Source organism: Loxodonta africana, chromosome 15 (genome assembly GCF_030014295.1).
Source record: "Loxodonta africana isolate mLoxAfr1 chromosome 15, mLoxAfr1.hap2, whole genome shotgun sequence".
Taxonomy (NCBI): Eukaryota; Metazoa; Chordata; class Mammalia; order Proboscidea; family Elephantidae; genus Loxodonta; species Loxodonta africana.
In genome coordinates this window covers 3,932,239-3,947,607 of record NC_087356.1, presented here as the reverse complement: position 1 = coordinate 3,947,607, position 15,369 = coordinate 3,932,239, and the positions used below count along the sequence as shown (strand labels likewise).

Below are 15,369 nucleotides of genomic sequence, written 5' to 3'. Positions count from 1 at the left end.
GGGGTGTTTGAGCGTCAGATCTCAGGGCAGTTCATCGTCAAGTATCTGAGAGCTTACTGTATGTAGGCACTGAGCTGCAGACAGTCGACCCCCACTGGTGAGCAAGACAGACCCAGCCCTGGCCTCTGCGCCCTGGTGAGGAAGTCAACTGGTAAAGAAAGGAACATGTGTAATTGCAGAGTGTGGTAAGCAGCTTGAGGGAAAGAAAAGCCTGTTGTGAAACTGAGTATGGGGAATTTATGTTTCATATGGGCCGATGGCCGTAAGCAGAACTAAAGGCTGAAAAGGGGAAAGCGGTTAAAACTGCTTTGTTTTTGTTTTTGTCGTCGTCGTCATTAGGTGCCATTGAGTCGGCTATGAATCATAGTGACCCTGGGCACCACGGAACGAAGCACTGCCTGATCCCGAGTCATCTTCACAATCAATGTTACGCTCGAGCCCATTGTTGCAGCCACTGTTTTTTTAGAAAGTAACATGCTGAGGACAAAATTCAGATGGTGAACAAGAGCATACAACGAAAAGCGAGGCTCCCTTCTAACACTGCTGCCAGACTCTGAGTTCCTACCCCTAGAAGCAGCTGTGGTTTATTGCGTCCACTTCCAGAGACATCCGAGGGACAAGCCGTTTGAAGAGCCAGGGTAAAGGTCTGTGTAAACCAAAGCCCTGAGGTGGAAAGAGCTTGCCGTATTCTAATCTACCTGGTGCTTCTCAAAATTTAATTTGCACGTGATCGCCTGGGGATCTTGTTGAAATCCTGATTCTGATTCAGTAGTTTTGAAGTGGGGCTTGAGATTTCTTATCAGCTGATGCTGACCTTGAATGACCTGACCTTGAGTGAGCCAAGTCCTAAAGCCAGTAAGGCCAGAACATCGTGAGGACGGGGAGAATGGTTCAAGTTAGGGCTGGCGAGGTGGCTGGGGCGTGCTCAGTCAGGGACTTGGGGTACAACCTGAAGCATGGCAGGATCTCACTGAAGGGTTTGTGCAGACTGGGAGTGGGTGGCATGACATGATCTAATTTTTGTTTCTAAACCACTCTAGCTGCTGGTCGGGTAGGCAAAGTGACAGTGAGGAGACCCACTGGAGGCTACTGTACAAATCTCTGCCACAGATGATGGTGGCTTGGACCAGTGTGGCGACCAAGGAGATGGATCCAAGAAAAGAAAGAAACAAGCAAACCAAACTCGTTGCCATCCAGTTGATTCCAACTCATAGTGACCCTATAGGACAGAGTAGAACTGTCCCACAGGGTTTCCAAGGAGTGCCTGGTGGATTTGAACTGCTGACCTTTTGGTTAGCAGCTGAATGCTTAACCACTGGGCTACCAGGGCTCAGAAGTGGGCAAATTCTGGATATGTTTTGAAGGTAGAGCTGAAAGGACTCGCCAATGGATTAGATACGGGGTGTAAGGGAAAGAGAGGAATCAAGGATGCTTTGTGGGGTTTTGTCTTGAGCAGCTAAGTGGATTCTGTTGCATTTACTGGATGGAGAGAGGAGCAGCGAGGGGAGGTTCGGCTGAGTTTGGGAAACCTGAGCTTCACGGAGTGGAGGTGTTGAGGAGATAGATGTGTGAACCTGGGGCTCAGAGAAGGGTTCTGGCTTGAAACATAACATGTTTTTTAAGGCTGTGAGAATGGAAGAAATGACTTAGAAAAGAGCTAAAGATAGAGAGCAGTAGGACGAACCCTAAGGAAGATCAGTGTTTAGAGAATGAATAGAAAGAGCCACCAGAGATGGGAGCCAAGGGACATGTAGGTGTCCATCGTCACCAGTGACTTGAAATAGGCAAGTACTGGGCAGCTTAACAACTAAGTCCACTACCCGTCTGTCCGTCTTACCGTGGTGGCTTGCCTGTTGCTGTGATGCTGGAAGCTATGCGACCAGTATTTCAAATACCAGCAGGGTCACCCATATGGACAGGTTTCAGTGCTACTTCCAGACTAAGATAGACCAGGAAGAAAGGCCTGGTGCTCTGCTTCCAAAAACTAGCCAATGAAAACCCTACGGATGACAGCAGAATACTATCCAATATAGTGCTGGAAGATGAGCCCCTAGGTTGGAAGGCACTCCAAATCCACAGCAGCCACAACAATGGACCCAAGGGTACCAACGATGGTGAAGATGGCACAGGACTGGGCAACATTTCGTTCTTCCGTACTTGGGGTCTCCATGAGTCAGGGCCAACTCGATGAAAAGTAACAAAAATAACAAGAACTAAAAGGATTTTCATTTTGCCTTTTTTTTTTTTATTATTATTTTTATGGCATTCACAGAATCACTTTAAAAGAGAAAAGAAGGAAGGTGAGTGAGGGCCTCAAATGGAGCCAGGGCCAGATTCCCACCAGTCTTCCATGCACAATTTCACCTGTCCCCCACCACGTCAAAGATGTGGTGAGACCCATGTGAAATTGCTCACCACAGATTAGCAAGTAAAAACAATTAAGTCCATGCGTACCTTGCTCAGTGCAAGCTGGTGGTCCACCCCTGGAAGGAGCACATTTCCCCTAGTTTTGGTGAAACTAGCCCAACAACAGCAACAACAAAACTCGTTGCCCTGAAGTCAATTCCAACTCATAGCGACCCTATAGGACAGAGTAGAACTGACCCATCAGGTTTCCGAAACTATAACCTTTATGGAAGCAGACTGCCATCTTTCTCCCACAGGGCGGCTGGTGGGTTCAAACTGTTGACCTTTCAGTTAGCAGCCAAGCGCCTAACCACTGCACTACTAGGGTCAAAAAACTCTGTTGCTGTCAAGTCGGTTCTGACTCATAGCAACCCTGTAGGACGAAGTAGAACTGCCCCACGACACCTGTCAAATCAGTGATGCTCAATGAAAGCCTGCTGAAAGAATAAAGGAAAAACCCAAACAAATAAAGCCACGTATTGATGCAGCTGATAGAGTGGGAGGTAGGCGCCAGTCCCTCCCCACTTTTTGTCCTGTGGGTATTTTTCACATGTTGGCTGATTACTCCAATAATTTATTCATTGTGTACTAAATGATCATTTTCTTATAATTCATTTATTTCCATGTCTTGATTTTCATTATCACATTAGATTTTCATACATGGGAGCCTAGGGGGTACGTGTTTGTTTATTAGCGTATAACTTGAAATGAATGTTTTATATATAGGACAATTTTCAATGGAGGCAGAAAAACTCCTAACCCAATTTTATCTTCTGTTAAAATTTTATTATCACTAGTTCTCAGGCCTCTAAGCACTGTGGAAACAACCCTCAAGGAATGGGTGCTGTCAATTATTAATAACTGTTAAATTAGCATGGAGTTTGATTCTCCCTTAAGTGTCTCCCAACTGTAGAGCAGAAAAAGGCTCTCTGCCTCCTCCTGGTCTCTGCTCAGACAAAGCTGAGCCCAGGCACCTGGATACCCCAGAGCAGGCCAGCTGTTGAGCCCACGGCTACAGACCCTGTCCTACAGGTTGCCCTTCCACCCTATGTCACTTCTACCATGTCTGGTGTCCTCATGAGTGTCCCCCGGCCCCCAGCTCCAACAGGGTCCCCCAGCCTTGTCCTTGAATATATCTATCTTCTTTCTCCCTTATAAAACTTGGTCTGGGCAGCTGTGCTTTGGAGATTCTTAAAGTGCGTGACACTGTTACCAGCTTAATATATTACCTGGACCATGGCGGTGACATAACTCTTAGAGCTCTTTGCGTTCTTGCCCACTACGAATGTGTAATATTTTTTAAAAATCATACTGCTACTCACGTGAAGAGAGCGCCCCTGCAGATTCAGCCTAGGCCAGGGGCACGGTTCTCCCAGGCCTTCCTCCCACCTTCGATGAGAGGCATCTCCAGCTCCCCCATTCCTGCCAGAAGACGTGCCTAATCAGTTACCAATCCTGTTAATGAGAGTGGGGTGGCCAGGGCCTGAGAAATCACCTCAGGAGATACTTTGTCTCTCATCAGCTGCCTGTAAGCAGAGGAGGGGCTGGGGAAAGCAGAGGAGTCCTTTGGTCCTGTCCCCACCCACAGCCACCTTGTAGTCTCTCCTGCTCTTGGGGTGTTTACAAGGTGGACAATGGTCCTCACTGGAAGCCCTCTGATTTTTAGCTGTAGGATTAAGGAATCAAACATTAACTGCTGTGGGGTGCTACCTCAGGTCGCTCCTCATTGCTTCCTGAGCCTGGGCCACCCCACTCTCATTAACAGGATTGGTAGCTGGTTAGGCAGGAATGGGGGACCTGGAGATGCCTCTGGCCGAAAGTGGGAGGAAGGCCTGGGAGAACCGTGCCCCTGGCCGAGGCTGAACCTGCAGGGGTGCTCTCTTCACGTGAGTAGCAGTATGATTTTTGAAAGTGGGAAAGAACGCAGGAAAAAGAGCTCTAACGGTTACTTGCTCTGTGGGAATTTCCCTCTCTAGCCAGGCCACTGAAGCCCAACAAAATTATCCTCAATCTGGGGAAAACACATTCAGGGTTCTGAATGTTATAATTCTATACATCTAGTTAGATTGGCACCTGAACCAAGCCATGATATTTTCAATCGCCTCATATGCATGCGAAAGCTGGACAATGAATAAGGAAGACCAAAGAAGAATTGATGCCTTTGAATTATGGTATTGGAGAAGAATATTGAATATACCATGGACTACCAGAAGAACCAACAAATCTGTCTTGGTAGAAATACAGCCAGAGTGTTCCTTGGAAGCAAGGATGGGGAGACTTCATCTCATGTACTTTGGACGTGTGATCAGGAGGGACCAGTCCCTGGAGAAGGACATCATGCTTGTTAAAGTGGAGGGTTATCAAAAAAGAAGACCCTCAACAAGATGGATTAACACAGTGACTGCGACGGTGGGCCCAAACATAACAATGATTGTGAGGGTGGCGCAGGACCAGGCAGTGTTTCGTTCTGTTGTACACAGGGTTGCTATGAGTTGGAACTGACTCGACAGCACCCAGCAACGACAAAGTTAGAGTCAGGGCAGTGATGGTTCAGCGGCAGAGCTCACAACTTCCATGCGGGAGACCTGGGTTTAATTCTCAGCCAATGTCCCTTACGCCGTCTGTCAGTGGAGATGTGCGTGTTGTTGGGACACCGAACAAGCTTCAGAGGAGCTTCCAGCCCAAGGAGGACTAGGAAGAATGATGACCTACTTCGGGAAATCAGCCAGGAAAGCCCTGTGGATCACAATGGTCTGACAGTAACCCATGATAGGGATGGGACAGAATCGGGCAGCCATTAGTTCTCTTGTGCACAACACTCAACAGCAGCTGTGTCAGCTGTGAGAAAGCATTTTTAAACGTACTGTACCGAAACCGCCCCTAAAAAAAACCAAACCCGTTGCCGTCGAGTCAATTCTGACTACACCAAAAATACAATGAAGTGAATGTAGCTCTCATTAAGCAACTGATGGCCTCGTCAAATCTGCCTGTTCCAGAAGGCCTGGGGCGGGGGGTGGGGGGGGGGACAGCTTGAGATGGTTTTAGGATCCAGAGGAGTGTACTAAAAAACCACGTGCCTTAAGCCTATTGCTCAGACAGGAAAACTGGACGAATGGACGCAGGGAACCCAGGGTGGACGGGGGGACCCAAAGGAAAAAAAAAACCCAGTGCCATCGAGTCGATTCCGACTCACAGCGGCCCTATTGGACAGAGTAGAACTGCCCAATAGAGTTTCCAAGGAGCACCTGGCAGATTCGAACTGCCGACCCTTTGGTTAGCAGCTGTAGCACCAACATATTGAAGGGCTTGCAACCAACCAATGTCACAAAACAATCTGTATAAATTTTGGAATGAGAAACTAATTTGTGCTGTAAACTTCCACCTAAAGCGTGATTAAATTAAAAAAACAAAACAAAAACCACAAAACCTATTGCTCGAATTGTTCTCTGTGGAGACTGGGAACAGCTGGTCACTGTCCGCCTTCTCACAGAATGTCTACCAGCAACAACAACAACAAAAGCTTCTCAGACCCAGATGTGTTAGAGGCTGCCAGCGCTGAATCATCCAAGCGGAGTAGAAGCAGCCGAGAAAAGGACTGTTGCTGTTCCCAGTCCGGAGCGGCCCCGGAGAGCAGGCATCGCATGGATCTAACCAGAGTCCTGACTTTCTTCAGCGAGCTCGCACAGAAGCCTTTAAGACTGAGCTGGGGTTTCTAGTGCAGAATGAGGAGGTAGGTGAGGTCGTGATTCTCAGAGTTCACCTGTCCTCTAACAAGCCTCCCAGGCCTTCAAGTTCTTCCTTTCTTCTCTGCTATGAAAGCCATGTGAGAGAGAGAGAGAAAAAAAAAAGCATGCCAGGGAAAGATTGGAAAATCAGTCGAAGCTGTTAGCAGGTATTCAGAGCCATTTTGACAAAAACCCAAACGACAAATGACCTTGAATGAAAAAGTGGTATTCTGTGTGTGTATTCTCAGGTACGAAGAAGAGCCCAGCGAGATCTCCTCAGTGTCTCTCAAGTCGCCCCAAAAGACCTGACTGCCCGACTGGCACTAGGGACTGTCTTGTTTTAATTTGTCCAGTGCCCCATTCACTGTACCTCTTGCAGCTTGGCTTCCTGTTACATCCGGGGACCACTCAGACCCTCAGTTGTGTTCCTAGAGGACAGCGTAAACATGGAAGGGATACGGACTCTAGGGTCAGATTGTCTCTGCTTGTATCCCAAATTTGCAACTTAAACCATGTGACCTTGGGCCATTTACATACTCTTTTGGTGCCTCAGTGTAAAATGGAATAATAGTAGTAACTCACCACAGGGTTTGGTGAGGATTAAATGAAATGAATTTAACACATCATAACAGTGATTACTATCATTATTATTATGATCGGAGCCCTGGTGGCATATTGGTTAAGAACTCAGCAGCTAACCAAAAGGTTTGCAGTTCAAATTCACCAGCCGCTCCCTGGAAACCCTATGGGGCAGTTCTCCTTCTGTCCTATAGGGTCGCTATGAGTCTGGTTTTCCCCATCTGCGTTGTTTTTGGGTGCCACCGAGTGGTTTCCACTCATAATAACCCCGCGTAAAACAGAATGAAACACTGTCCAGTCCTGCACCATCCTCACAAACGTCGCTATGTTTAAGCCCTTTGTTGCAGCCACTGTGTCACTCCATCTCGTTAAGGGCCTTCTTCTCTTTCACTGACCCTCTATTTTACCAACCGTGATGTCCTTCTCCAGGGACTGGTGCCTCCTGATAACATGTCCAATGTAGTGAGACAAAGTCTCACCATCCTCACTTCTAAGGAGCATTCTGTTTGTACTTCTTCCAAGACAGATTTGTTCATTCTTCTGGCAGTCCATGGTATATTCAATATTCTTCACCAACACCACAATTCGAAGGCGTCAATTCCTCTTCAGTCTTCCTTATTCATTGTCCAGCTTTCACAGGCATGTGAGGCAATTGAAAATACCACGTCTTGCGTCAGGCGCATTTTAGTCTTCAAAGTGACATCTTTATTTTGACACTTTAAAGAGGCCTTTTGCAGCAGACTTGCCCAATGTACTACGTCATTTGATTTCTTAACTGCTACTTTATGGGCGTTGATCATGGATCCCACCTAAAATGATATCCTTGACATCAGTATTTTCTCTGTTTATCATGATGTTACTTATTGGTCCAGTTGTGAGGATTTTTGTTTTCTTTATGTTGAGGTATAGTCCATACTGAAGGTTGTAGTCTTTGATCTTCATCAGTAAGTGCTTCAAATCCACTTCGCTTTCGGCAAGCAAGATTGTGTCATCTGCATAACGCAGGTTGTTAATGAGTCTTCTTCCCATATTGATGCCCTGTTCTTCTCCATATAGTCCAGCTTCTCGGATTATTTGCTCAGCATACAGATTAAATAAATGTGACGACAGGATACAACCCTGATGCACACCTTTGCTGATTCTAAACCACACAGTATCCCTTTGTTCTGTTCAAAAGACTGCATCTTGGTCTGGGTACAGGTTCTGCATGAGCACGCTTAAGTGTTCTGGAATTCCCATTCTTCAAAATGTTACTCATAATTTGTTAAGATTCACAGTCGAATGCCTTTACATAGTCAATAAAACACAGATAAGCATCATTCTGGCATTCTCTGTTTTTGGCCAGGATCCATCTGACATTAGCAATGACCTCCTATGTTCCACGTCCTCTTCTGAATCCGGCTTGAATTTCTTGAGGTTTCCTGTTGATGTACTGCTTCAGCCGTTTTTTAATTATCTTGAGCAAAATATCATATTAATGATATTGTTCAATAATTTCCACATTCAGTCAGATCACCTTTCTTTGGAATGAGCACAGATATGGATCTCTTCTAGTCAGTTGCCCAGGTGGCTGTCTTCCAAATTTCTGGATATATTCTCTAGCTCCATTTCATATGATTATGTGAATATCCATTTCATATGATTCCTTTAAGAATTAAATGAGATATTGAGTGTCAAGCACATGGCACATAGTAGGTGCTCAATTAATGTTTGTTCCTTTCCCACTTCTATTTTAGGGAAAGGTGGTAATTCAGTAACACCTCATCTGACAGGAATATCAGTTGACCTGAGTGTCCTTACCAATCTGAGTAGCAAAATAAATATCGCCAAGGTCATGCCTTGAGGACTCAGGCTTTATTCATAGTGAAATTTTCACTTAGAGCCTGCTAATAACCCTTCCCCTATACAAAGTTCCTTCGAACACTTCCTATGAGTCAGACACAAAGCTGGTCACTTTTCAAGTTTTATCTCATTGAATTCTTCTAACAACACTGTGAGAATTTTCATTCCCATTTTACAAATGGAGAAGCTGGGGCTTAGAGAGGTTAAAGCCCAAGATCCACTGCTGGTAAAGGTTACGACATGGTCATTAAACCCAGGCCCTTCTGGCTCCAAAGCCTGGCTGTTAACCGCTGTGGTTTCTGGGACCAAGCTGGTCAGAAGCAGCTGATGCCATAAAGCTCTATGTCCCAGGCAGACATAAGAACGGGAGAGAGAAGACAGCAGAGCCGCATAATCACCCAGGGCTGTTGTACGCAGGGGCAGAGCTTACAGACGTGAACAGTCGCTCAGCAGCACTGGTTCCTGGCCAGCCCTGTTATGCTTTCCTGCCTTCCTCATCCTTGTTCATCGGCTTTCTCTGTTTTCTGGACATGGTTAAACTGTTTCTTTCTTTCTTTTAGAAGCTTTATCGAGGTATAATTCATAGATCATATAATTCATCCACTTAACCTTTTGGTGACTCAGGTATTTTCTGCTTAGAATTTTTTGTTGCTACATGTATTTTCGTTAATGGAAACATGCTGAATATTGGGTGCGTCTGAATTTTTTGGTAGGTAGAATGGATTTTCTTTCTTGTCCCCCCCCACAAGCCTACCCCAAGTGTTTAGTGGTACACATGAAGTACCAGTAGTTATACCCCAGAGTTCCCACCAGGGTCTATTGGCACACATGCGTAACAAATAAAAATTGTCAAAATTTCTGTTTTTCCTACCAAAAATTCAGACCCCTCATACAACACCCTGTAAAAACAGTAATTTCCAGCCTACGCCCAGTTCTTCAGTTTCAGACAGTCACAAAGGTCCCTGCCTTGCGGCAGCGTACGCTGTCAGCAGTATAGCGGCTTCCCAGTAAACCCCAGAGGCTGCAAAAGTTCATGGTTGCTGCATGTACCACCGGGCACGAAGGGGTTAAAGTGTACAGCTCAATGGTATGCTTTCAGTGTATTCACAGAGTCGTGCATCCTTCACCATGGTCAATCTGAAACATTTTCATTACCCCAAAAGGAAATTCCGCACCCCTTAGCCACCATGCCGCAGTCCTCCCACCCGCTAGCCCTAGGCACCCATTTCCTGTCTCTACAGATTTGCCTGTGCTGAACATTTCATATAAATGGAATCGTACGATATGTAGTCCTTTGTGACTGTGTTTTTTTCTCTTAACGTAATATTTTCAAGGCCTGGTTTTAAAGTAAATAAAAAAAGGACGAGGCAAATGTACAGTAGAGTCACTTAATAAATATTTTTTTAATTAAAAAGTAATTTTTGATCATAGGCAACCGTCCTGAGTCATCAAGAGAAGGGTATATTATACTCAACACATTCTTAAAGAGAGCAGAGAAATGGGTGATACGTTTTTGAAATTCTTCCATTAAAAATAGATAAAATCCAAAGTTGACGCTTCAAGGCGTCTCGGCTGTTAGAAACCAGGCTTTCTAGAGTCACTTGTTCCTGGGGACTCCAGAGAGTGGGTGTTTCATTGTACTCCGTGTTCACTCCATTTTTTGTTTGCTTAATTTGTTCTTTATCTTTAAAGGTTCCTCATGCTATCAAGCTTCGTTCTCTGTCTGTGACCACTGGTGTCTGCTGTATCTCTCTCCCTCTCCCTCTGGCTCGCTCTTCTGTCTTAGATGGTTATTGTATTATTGCTGTATTCTAACCCCATGCTGGTTGTCTCTTTTATTCCTTTCTCTCGTACTCTCTTCTGCAATCACTAATGAAATTTTAAGATGTCCTGGCCCAAGCCCAGCCTATGAAAACACACTTTGTTTTCATACTCCCATACCAACATTGCAACCGTTTTCTGGTTTGTCGAGTGGTTTCTGTTCAAACCCCTTACTGAAGTTAAGATATTATCACTTAAACAACAGCCCCGGTCTACCAAACTTACAACCAGTAGTTCAATTTTTATTAAACTGACAGGGTTTGTTACTCCCAAAGACATGTGGAGTATTACTTTGTGTTTATGCCTAGGGAGAGTGAGTATTGAAGTCTTCACAATTCCCAGGCTCAGGTATTGGCCTTTGTGAAGATATGAGAATTATTGTCACCAGTTTCTTAACTTTTGGTTACCTTGCTGATTCTCTGGGAGTTATGGAAAAACTGTGACAGTTGTTTAAGTACCCTAAATCTCCAGGGCTTGTGGTGTGAAATATTTCTGGTTTAAATAAATATAAATTAATTCTTTCTCTACTTTCATACTCTCCTCTTCAAAGCCCTAACTCTAATGTTCACATAACCTGGAGCCCGGGGCCTGCCGTTGGCGCGAACAGCTGCTGAGGCTGGGTCACACCTCACCTGTGGGCTGCCTCCCAGGTGTGGTCCAGGCCCCGCTGTCTTCCTGGTGGTGGTCCCAGGAACCTGCAGGAACTGCTTCCACTGATTGCGTATAAGAACACTGGTCTTTCTAAAAAAAAAATAAAGCTGTAATTAGACTCCAGCAGGCTGCAGCTAGTGGATGTGGAGGGCTGTCTGACTAGTCTACCATCACAGACCTAGCCTCTCCTCATTGCCGGCTCTTCCCCACCATCAGCTCTTCTCCTGGCTCCTGGGCTCCGTGCCTTTGTCTCACTGCCCTCCACCTTGGTTGACTGTTCTCTCCCAGTGCTCTGTTTCTATCTGCTTATAATTGGCAGGTAGCCAGGAACCTCTTCTGCCAGGGGCGGAAGTCAAGTCTGAAGTGGTTCCTTTCCTAAGACGTTCAGCTGACCCAGCATCTTGCCCACTTTCTCGGACCTTCCTCATTTCCTTACTGCTTCATTGTGTTTCCCATTCTTGGTGCAGTTCTCCTCTCCTGAAACTCTCTGGCCCACTGCCAGTTTCATGCAGCCCTCTACTCTAATTACAAAAACTGGAAAATCATATATTGAGTTTCATAGAAAAGAGAAATAGAACCCACATATACACTTATATTCCATTCTCGTTTCATTACTTTCCAAATGTAGTCGATCGTTTGGTCCCAAAACCAGATGGTACAAAAATCACCATACATTAACGTTAGAGTCATCAATTGTTACAACCTTTCGGAAGGATGATTTAGTAATGTGTCAGAACTCTTTTAAAAAAAAACCCTTATAATTACTCATTCCACTTCTAGGAATTTGTCCTAAAGATATCAACGGCTGTGCACCAAAACGTGCATGCAAGAATGCTGTGTAGCGTTTTTATAGCGACAAAGTTCGGAAACAGTCCAACTGTCCAAAAAGAGAGGAAGGACTAAATAAAAAATTATACATCCATATAGTGATATATATAACCATTAAGTTATATTTTAAAATAAGAAAAATTTCAAATTTTGAAGTCTTTTAAAAATAAAGATACATGAGTGAGAAGAAGGAGCCCTGGTGGTACAGTGGTTAAAGCAATTGACTGCTAACCAAAAGGCCGGCTGTTCGAAACCACCAGCCACTCCTCAAGAGAAAGATGTGAGTCTGCTTCTGTAGAGATCTGCAGCCTTGGAAACCCTATGGGGTCACTATGCATTGGAATTGACTCAATGGCAGTGGGTTTGGTTTAGTAAGTGAGATGTGGGATATAATACTTTATGTAATAACATCATCCCAGTTTTGTAAAAAGAAAGAAAAAATTTGGGGTGTAGGCATACTCAGTACAAACACAAAACATTAATAGTGTTTATCTCTGGGTAGTAGAATTGTCGTTAGTTGCTGTCAAGTTGGCTCCATTTCAGAGCTATTTTACGTGTAACAGAATGAAACATGGCCTGGCCCTGTGGTACCCTCACAATCTTTGGTAGGTTTGAGCCCATTATTACAGCCACTGTGTCAGTCTGTCTCCGGGAGGGTTTCTGTCGTTTTCACTGACCCTCAGCTTTACCAGACATGATGTCCTTTTCTAGTGATGGCTCTTTCCTGACAAAGTCTTCTAAGGAGCGTGCTGGTTGTATTTCCTTCAAGGCTGAATTATTCGTTCTTCTGCCAGTCTGTGGGATATTCAATATTCTTCGCCAACACCACAATTCAAGTGTGTCAGTTCTTCTTTGGTCTTCCTTTTTCATTGTCCAACTTTCATATGCATATGAGGGAATTAAAAAGACCACGGCTCGAGTCAGGCTCACCTTAGTCACCACAGGGACATCTTTGCTTTTTAATACTTTAAAGAGGTCTTCTGCCGAAGATTCGCTCAATGCGATATATTGGTTGGTTTCTCGACTGCTACTCTCATGAACGCTGATTGTTGATCCAAGTAGGATGAAATCCTTGACAACTTCAATTTCTTCACCACTTACCATGATGTTGTTTATTGGTTAGTTGTGAGAGTTTTCATTTGCTTTATGTTCAGGCGTAATCCACATCGAAGGCTGCAGTCTTGTACTTTCATCAGTAAGTGCTTCAAGTCATCTTCCTTTCAGGGAGCAAGGTGTGTCATCTGCATATTGCAGGTTGTTAATGAGTCTTCTTCCAGTCCTGCTGCCTAGTTCTTCTTCATATAGTCAGCTTCTCAGATTATTTGTTCAGTATCAGATTGACTATGTGAAAGAATACAACCCTGCCACACATCTTTTCGAATATTAAAACACTCAGTATCCTCTTGTTCTGCTCAAATATCCGCCTCTTGATCCACGTACAGTTTCCACATGAGAACAATTAAGTGTTCTGGAATTCCCATTCTTCATAATGTTATCCAGAAGTCTTTATGATCCACACAATCAAATGCCTTCATGTAGTCAGTAACACACAGGTAAATCTTCAATTTCTTCATCTTGGCATTTGTGGTAGGTGTGTAAATTTGAATAATAGTCATATTAACTGGTCTTCCTTGGAGGAGTATGGATATTAACCTGTCACTGACAGTGTTGTACTTTAGGATAGATCTGGAAATGTTCTTTTTGATGATGTATGCAACGTCATTCCTCTTCAATTTGTCATTCCCAGCATGGTACACCAGATGACTGTCTGATTCAGCATCGTTAATACCAGTCCATTTCAGCTCACGAACGCCCAGGATGTAGATCTTCAAGTGTTTCATTTCACTTTTGACAACTTCCAATTTTCCTTGATTAGTACTTCGTACATTTCCACGTCCCAATTTCTAATGGATGTTTGCAGCTGTTACTTCTCATTTTAAGTTCTAATCAGAAAAATAATTACTGTTATTTGTTAAAAGAAATTAGGCCACAAAAAAGCAAAAACAAAGGGGAGGAAAAAAAAACACGAAAGGCCCCTGACTTTTTTCGTAACTGTTTCACCCCATCCTTTCTCAGTGATGTAGAAAACAAAGAGGAATTAACATTTATCCAAATGTGCTAAGAATTTAAATTCTTCCTGTAACTTCAAGGTACCTATTTTTCCCTATTTTAAAGGTAAGGAAACAGTCACAAAGAAAAGGGTGGGGAAATGGCATGTGAACTCATGTCTGTTCTCACTTCTATGCTATTCCCGTTTTTTATAACTTGTGTCTTATTCTGTGCCTGTGCTTTCTCATTTTAGCAGAATAAACTTCCCTTAGGTAACAAAGATATTCTACTTTTTATGACATCCGCATTCTAACGTTCTTTAGCTAAGATTTGCCTAAGCAGTAGTGTTAATTCTTTGAATAACTATATTAAAAATACAGCCGACCAGTGTCAGTTAATTGGGGAAAAGAAAGTCTTTTTAACAAATGGTGCTGGCATAACTGGATATCCATTTGCAAAAAAAAATGAAAGAGAACCCATACCTCACACCATGCACAAAAACTAACTCCAAGTGGATCAAAGACCTAAACATAATGACTAAAACGATAAAGATCACGGAAGAAAAAATAGGGACAACATTAGGAGCCCTAATACAAGGCATAAACAGAATACAAAACATTACCAAAAATGACGAAGAGAAACCAGATAACTGGGAGCTCACCTAAAAAAAAAAAAAAAAAAAAGACTTCACCAAAAGAGTAAAAAAGACCACCTACAGATTGGGAAAGAATTTTCAGCTATGACATCTCCGACCAGCACCTGATCTCTAAAATCTATATGATTCTGGTAAAACTCAACCACAAAAAGACAAACAACCCAATCAAGAAGTGGGCAAAGGACATGAACATGCACTTCACTAAAGAAGATATTTAGGCAGCTAACAGATACATGAGAAAATGCTCTCGATCATTAACTGTTAGAGAAATGCAAATTAAAACTACAATGAGATTCCATCTCACTCCATCAAGGCTGGCATTAATCCAAAAAACACAAAATAATAAATGTTGGAGAGGCTGCGGAGAGATTGGAACTCTTATACACTGCTGGTGGAAAGGTAAAATGGTACAACCACTTTGGAAATCTATCTGGGGTTATCTTAAACAGTTAGAAATAGAACTACCATACAACCCAGAAATCCCACTCCTCGGAATATACCCTAGAGAAATAAAAGCCTTCACACAAACAGATATATGCACACCCATGTTTATTGCAGCTCTGTTTACAATAGCAAAAAGCTGGAAGCAACCAAGGTGTCCATCAGCAGATGAATGGGTAAATAAATTGTGGTATATTCACACAATGGAATACTACGCATCGATAAAGAACAGTGACGAATCTGTGAAACATTTCATAACATGGAGGAACCTGGAAGACATTATGCTGAGCGAAATGAGTCAGAGGCAAAAGGACAAATATTGTATAAGACCACTATTATAAGATCCTGAGAAGTAGTATAAATGGAGAAGAA

General features: G+C 43.6%; 1 long non-coding RNA gene across 3 annotated transcripts in view; it reads right to left on the bottom strand.

Moving 5' to 3' along the window:
* The window catches only part of LOC111751550 (uncharacterized), a 33,136-nt gene extending 21,543 nt beyond the window's left edge, over positions 1 to 11,593 (bottom strand). Inside the window, exons 1-3 of one of the 3 annotated variants that reach the window (XR_002786649.2) lie at positions 11,203 to 11,590; positions 11,006 to 11,114; positions 5,391 to 8,355 (exon numbers count right to left, since the gene is read on the bottom strand). This is a non-coding gene — a long non-coding RNA (uncharacterized LOC111751550). Of the gene's footprint in view, positions 1 to 5,390; positions 8,356 to 11,005; positions 11,115 to 11,202 lie in introns of those variants that run through there. The other 2 variants (XR_002786647.2, XR_002786648.2) reach the window with 2 other exon arrangements.
* Between the last annotated feature and the right edge of the window lie 3,776 nt (positions 11,594 to 15,369).